Raw genomic sequence first — 6,452 nt, 5'->3', positions numbered from 1 at the left:
ACCCACTGACACAGCAACTACACCTCTCACCCTTCCCCAGGCCAACAGCTATAAGAATGTTCGTTCAGTCAGCCCAACGTATACCTTCACTCACTTGACTGATGGAACTCCTTTCTGACTGAGGGATGATGGTGTTTGTGTTGTTTTGTTTATTTCAAGTGACCGATTCTTTCGTCATCCTCGTTTTGAAATGCCTTTTTTATTTACCATGACCGTCTCGGGTGATTGGGGGTGAGTGCCTCGGGTGACTGGGGGTGACTGCCTCGGGTGACTGGGGGTGACCTCCTTTGGTGATTGGGGGTGACTGCCTCGGGTGACTGGGGGTGACCTCCTTTGGTGATTGGGAGTGAGTGCCTCGGGTGACTGGGAGTGACGGGTGACTGGGGTGACCTCCTTTGGTGATTGGGGGTGACTGCCTCGGGTGACTGTGGGGGTGACCTCCTTTGGTGATTGGGAGTGAGTGCCTCGGGTGACTGGGAGTGAGTGCCTCGGGAGTAACTGAAGGTGTAGGATATGGGAGGTGATGTATCAAACTGTGTGTGCTAACATGACCACACCTGTAACACTGTCTCCCAGGACCACACACACGACCCCGCTGGGCACCAATGACATCCTCACCCATCATCCAACGCCCATCTCCTGCTCATACGTCACCTGCCCTCCTGCCCACAACCACCACCTGTCCTCAACAACAACCTGCCCACACGTCACCTGCCTCCAACAACCACCTGCCCACACGTCACCTGCCTCCAACAACCACCTGCCCACACGTCACCTGCCTCCAACAACCACCTGCCCACACGTCACCTGCCTCCAACAACCACCTGCCCACACGTCACCTGCCCACACGTCACCTGCCTCCAACAATCACCTGCCCACACGTCACCCGCCTCCAACAATCACCTGCCCACACGTCACCCGCCCTCCAACAACCACCTGCCTCCAACAATCACCTGCCCACACGCCACTTCCGCCTCCAACAACCACCTGCCCACACGCTCACCTGCCCCAACAACCACTCCGCCCAAACGTCACCTGCTCCAACAACCACCTGCCCACACGTCACCTGGGCCTCCAACAACCACCTGCCCACATCGTCACCCGCCTCTAACAACCACCGCCCACGTCACCTGCCTCCAACAACCACCTGCCCACACGTCACCTGCCTCCAACAATCACCTGCCCACACGTCACCTGCCTCCAACAACCACCTGCCCACACGTCACCTGCCTCCAACAATCACCTGCCCACACGTTACCTGCCTCCAACAATCACCTGCCCACACGTCACCTGCCTCCAACAATCACCTGCCCACACGTTACCTGCCTCCAACAATCACCTGCCCACACGTTACCTGCCTCCAACAATCACCTGCCCACACGTCACCTGGGAGGTACTAACCCGTTTACGATTGAAGTCACAACGTTTCTATCCTCAAGGTGAATAATTTCCTGTCTTTTGCGGTACTTTTGCCCCTCAAAGTTACTGTCCTGCTCCTTAAGATTCTTTTCCCTGCCCACCCCCCACCACTAACCCACCCCTCCACCAACCCACCCCCACCACTAGCCCACCCACACCACCAACCCACCCTCTCTACCAACCCACCCCCGACCACTAGCCCACCCTCTCCACCAACCCACCCTCTCTACCAACCCACCCCGACCACTAGCCCACCCTCTCCACCAACCCACCCTCTCTACCAACCCACCCCGACCACTAGCCCACCCTCTCCACCAACCCACCCTTTTCACCCACTCTCACCACCTACGCACACGCTGACTGCCATCTAGCTCAGGCTGAACCTCACAAAGATACCGTGACACCTGATGTTGAGTATCCGCACTGTCTTGACCCGTCGTGCCACACTGTCTCTCCTGCATATTGAACCTAAATGCCAATTGACGCCGTTAGCACCATCAACTCTCTCTCCTTCCATCTCTCTCTCCCACCATTCCTTTATCCCACTCTCCCTCTCACCCACTCTCCCTCTCACCCACCCTCCCTCTCTCTCTCTCACCCTCCTCCCCCCGCTCACTTCCCTCCCTGCCTACCCCCCCCCGTCAGCTTTCGGTAACAGTATTGCGATCATGAAAACTCGTTAGTGAATTTATGTGAATTAAGAGAGACAAAAAACACCTAAGTGGTGATATCGTGGGGCGTCGTCTCGTCTGACAGCTCAGGTTGTACACACACAATAACATTCATTATACAAACCAGTCGGCAGCGGATGGTTGTCTTCTGCTTCTCTGGGTGGTGTACGTGGGGGGGGGTGCGTGGGGGTGGGGTGCGTGTGGGGGGGTGGGGGAGGGAGGAGAAAGGGGGGGGAAGGGAGGGAGGGAGGGAGGAGGGAAAAGGGAGAGAGGAAGGAGAAAGGGAGAGGTGAAGGATGCGTTGTGAAGAAGGATGTGCTTGGAAGGGATGTGTGGGAGGAAGAGGGGGAGGAGGGGGAATAGAAAAGGAAGAGATATTAAAAGAGGAGGAGGAAGAAGAAGACTACGAGGAAGAGGAAGAAAAAGAGAAGGAAGAAGACGACTACGAGGAAGAAGAAGGGAAAGAAGAGGAAGAGGAGAGGAATAACAGCAGGATGCAAAGGGCTTATTATACCTGAAGATGAAGATAATTAACCTGCCAGCACTAAACACAAGCATCACCAGCAACAAACTTGATAACATGAACGTAAACACCGAGTGAAAATAACTGCTGAGTGGTGACTAGTGAATCAAACTGTTATGTAAGTATAATTGCTGTGTAAATGGAACTATTGTGTAAATGGAACTATTGTGTAAATGGAACTATTGTGTAAATGGAACTATTGTGTAAATGGAACTATTGTGTAAATGGAACTATTGTGTAAATGGAACTATTGTGTAAATGGAACTATTGTGTAAATGGAACTATTGTGTAAATGGAACTATTGTGTAAATATATAGTTATTCTGTAAATAAAACTGTTGTGTAAATAAATCTACCGGGTGAAAATAATGAAGGTTATGAGATAAAAATCCCTTGTTAACGCCACAGTCAATACTTCACTCAGTGTTCATGATGAAGACTTGAGCGTTAATTAGCAACGGTGGGGAAACTACGTGGGATACGAACCGTGCAACTCCAGGTCTATAGATATGGCTTCTTCGATCCACTGAAACCAACGCCGAAGGTTATGTTGAAGAAAACAATCTCAACTACAGCTGACCACCTAAGAATCCCTCCCTGTCTACACTCACGACTGACCACCTAAGAATCCCCCCCTGTCTACACTCGCACCTAAGAATTCCTCCCTGTCTACACTCACGACTGACCACCTAAGAATCCCCCCCTGTCTACACTCACGACTGACCACCTAAGAATCCCCCCTGTCTACACTCACGACTGACCACCTAAGAATCCCTCCCTGTCTACACTCACGACTGACCACCTAAGAATCCCTCCCTGTCTACACTCACGACTGACCACCTAAGAATCCCTCCCTGTCTACACTCACGACTGACCACCTAAGAATCCCTCCCTGTCTACACTCACGACTGACCACCTAAGAATCCCTCCCTGTCTACACTCACGACTGACCACCTAAGAATCCCTCCCTGTCTACCTCACGACTGACCACCTAAATCCTCCTCCCTGTCTACACTCACGACTGACCACCTAAGAATCCCTCCTGTCTACACTCACGACTGACCACCTAGAATCCCTCCTGTCTACACTCGACTGACCACCTAAGAATCCCTCCTGTCTACACTCACGACTGACCACCTAAGAATCCTCCCTGTCTCTACACTCCCTGTCTACACTCGACTGACCACCTAAGAATCCCCTGTCTACACTCACGACTGACCACCTAAGAATCCCTCCCTGTCTACACTCACGACTGACCACCTAAGAATCCTCCCTGTCTACACTCACGACTGGCCACCTAAGAATCCTCCCTGTCTACACTCACGACTGACCACCTAAGAATCCCTCCCTGTCTACACTCACGACTGACCACCTAAGAATCTCTCCCTGTCTACACTCACGACTGACCACCTAAGAATCTCTCCCTGTCTACACTCACGACTGACCACCTAAGAATTCCTCCCTGTCTACACTCGCACCTAAGAATCCCTCAAGCACACTGGGCTGGCAAGCAAACAATCATTCTCTAGTTGGTTGATTCTGCCTGGACTGGACACGACACGACCCTCCCTCCACGATCATAAACGTTTAACGACACAGAAATTGGTCGTGCCTGAAGGAGGGTCGTGTAACTCGGTATCTGTTGATATCGACATAATAACTTTCTGCTTCTTGTTCTGATAACCTTCAGCATCTCGACCTAAGGTGTCAGCCCCGGTACAAGGCACATCACAACGTAACCCAGCCCCTCGTGGTGGGTGAGGGAGGGAAGAAAAGAGGGAGGGAGGGAAGGAAAGAGGGGGAGGGAGGGAAGGAAGGAAAGAGGGAGTGGGAAGGAAAGAGGGGGGAGGGTGTGTGTGTGTGTACAGCTGAGGGGTTACAGTCCCTAGTTAGTGGCTGTGTTAAGGTAATTTACTGAGCTTGTCCCAGGCGCCAGGGTGCACTCTTTCTGTTTACCCCCCACCCCCCCAGACCTCACCCTTTCACTCTGCTACCAACACACACACACACACACCAGGTCTGTGTAAGGGAATGGAGGTAAGGTCTATTTCAAGGCAAAATAATTCAGATCTCTTTCAAGGTAAATCAATATCATTCTCCAAGGTAAATAAGGTAAGATATAGTTCAATCTGAGTCTAGTTAACCAATTATGAATCCGAGTCTAGTTAACCAATCATGAATCTGAGTCTAGTTAACCAATCATGAATCTGAGTCTAGTTAACCAATCATGAATCCGAGTCTAGTTAACCAATCATGAATCCGAGTCTAGTTAACCAATCATGAATCCGAGTCTAGTTAACCAATCACGAGTCTGAGCTTTAAGTCAACTAATAAACCATCAGTCTGAATAGCTAATTAACCAAACACGAACACCGAGCACCACCTTAGGGCAAATGAGACGTGCTTTGATGGTCATCACAGGTAATCTTGGTGCTAATTAAGGCAGCGTCTGATTATCTGGCTCAAGAGGTGACAGGTACAGTATGTCGCAACTCCTCACTCAACCTCAGCCAGATACAGGTACACTCCTCACCTGTAAATACTGTACCGTTCACCTAAATTTCAGTAAGGTACAAAAAAAACTTTCCTTCGTGGTATACACATTTTTAAGGGAATTTGGATCACCTGAAGATTAGACACCCCAGCTTATTTCATCTGATGATTATTAAACTCCTTGACACTACCTGGGGGCGAGGTTAGGTGAGGGTGTCTAATCTTCAGGTAATCCGACATATCTTTTTTTTAGCTTTATGATGCCCAAATACTGTAATGTAAGAGTGACTTTTGTGTTATGGAAGTCACTTAAATTTTACAGGTACCTGTACCTGTATGTCAGAGGTATGGTAAATTTAAGAAGCCTGTATTTAGGAAATTAAATTTTTGAATTTTTTTTTATTTTAATGGTACTTTATTTTCATGATAATCAATATTTTAGGTCTGCAAAATTTTTTAGCAAACCAATATTTAAGGAGAGGCTTTCACATACATGGAATCCTAACTTGTTGAAATATATAAATCTTCGGATCATTTCCCAGGAGTGAAAATCTCTAGGGCCCTCGTCGTGTCGTCAGCTGAGTGGACAAGAACACAAGCTCCTCCACGCTAATTGGATGAAAATGCAAACAACTTGATGCTGATTGCTTGACGACTCAGGCATCTTGATGCTGATTGGACAAGGACTCAGACAATCTTAACACTGATTGAACAAAGAAATGATAAGCAGGACCACTGCGAGTTGCCGAGTACACGAGACTACGACCGAAACAAAAAACAAAAAACAACGAGTGAAACCTTATCTTATCTGATATATGACGTCAGGTTCACGTGACTGACGCCATGGCTTCACATAACATCGAGTGGGTTGTTTACTGTTGCTTACATTAATACAGTAAACAAATAGTTAAAAATTTTCTATACGAGTAAGACTGACATTTCACTGTTGTGGTCACTCTTAGAAAGGTCATACGAGGTCAAATGCCGCTTAAATGTCATCCTACTAAGTTTAACCCCGTGAAAACGATGACTTAGCACCCCCCCCCCCGAGTGATGTGATGTCGTATTCTTTGGAACTGGGTAGGTCTATTCATCGTACTCAAGGGAGGGAGGTGGTGGTGTTATGGTAGGGTGAGTGATGAGCACAATACATCCCTCACCTGCCTCCCCCACTCACCACACACCTCACCTGCTTCTCTTCACTCACCACACAACCCTCACCTCCCTCCCTCTCACAAACACACCTCACCTGCCTCCCCCACACACCACATATCTCTCACCTGCCTCCCCCACTCACTCACCTCACCTTCCTTCCCCCACTAATTACACCCCCCTCACCTGTCTCCT

This window comes from Homarus americanus, unplaced genomic scaffold (assembly GCF_018991925.1).
Source record: "Homarus americanus isolate GMGI-L3 unplaced genomic scaffold, GMGI_Hamer_2.0 scaffold5402, whole genome shotgun sequence".
Classification (NCBI taxonomy): domain Eukaryota; kingdom Metazoa; phylum Arthropoda; class Malacostraca; order Decapoda; family Nephropidae; genus Homarus; species Homarus americanus.
This window is presented reverse-complemented; position numbering follows the sequence as displayed.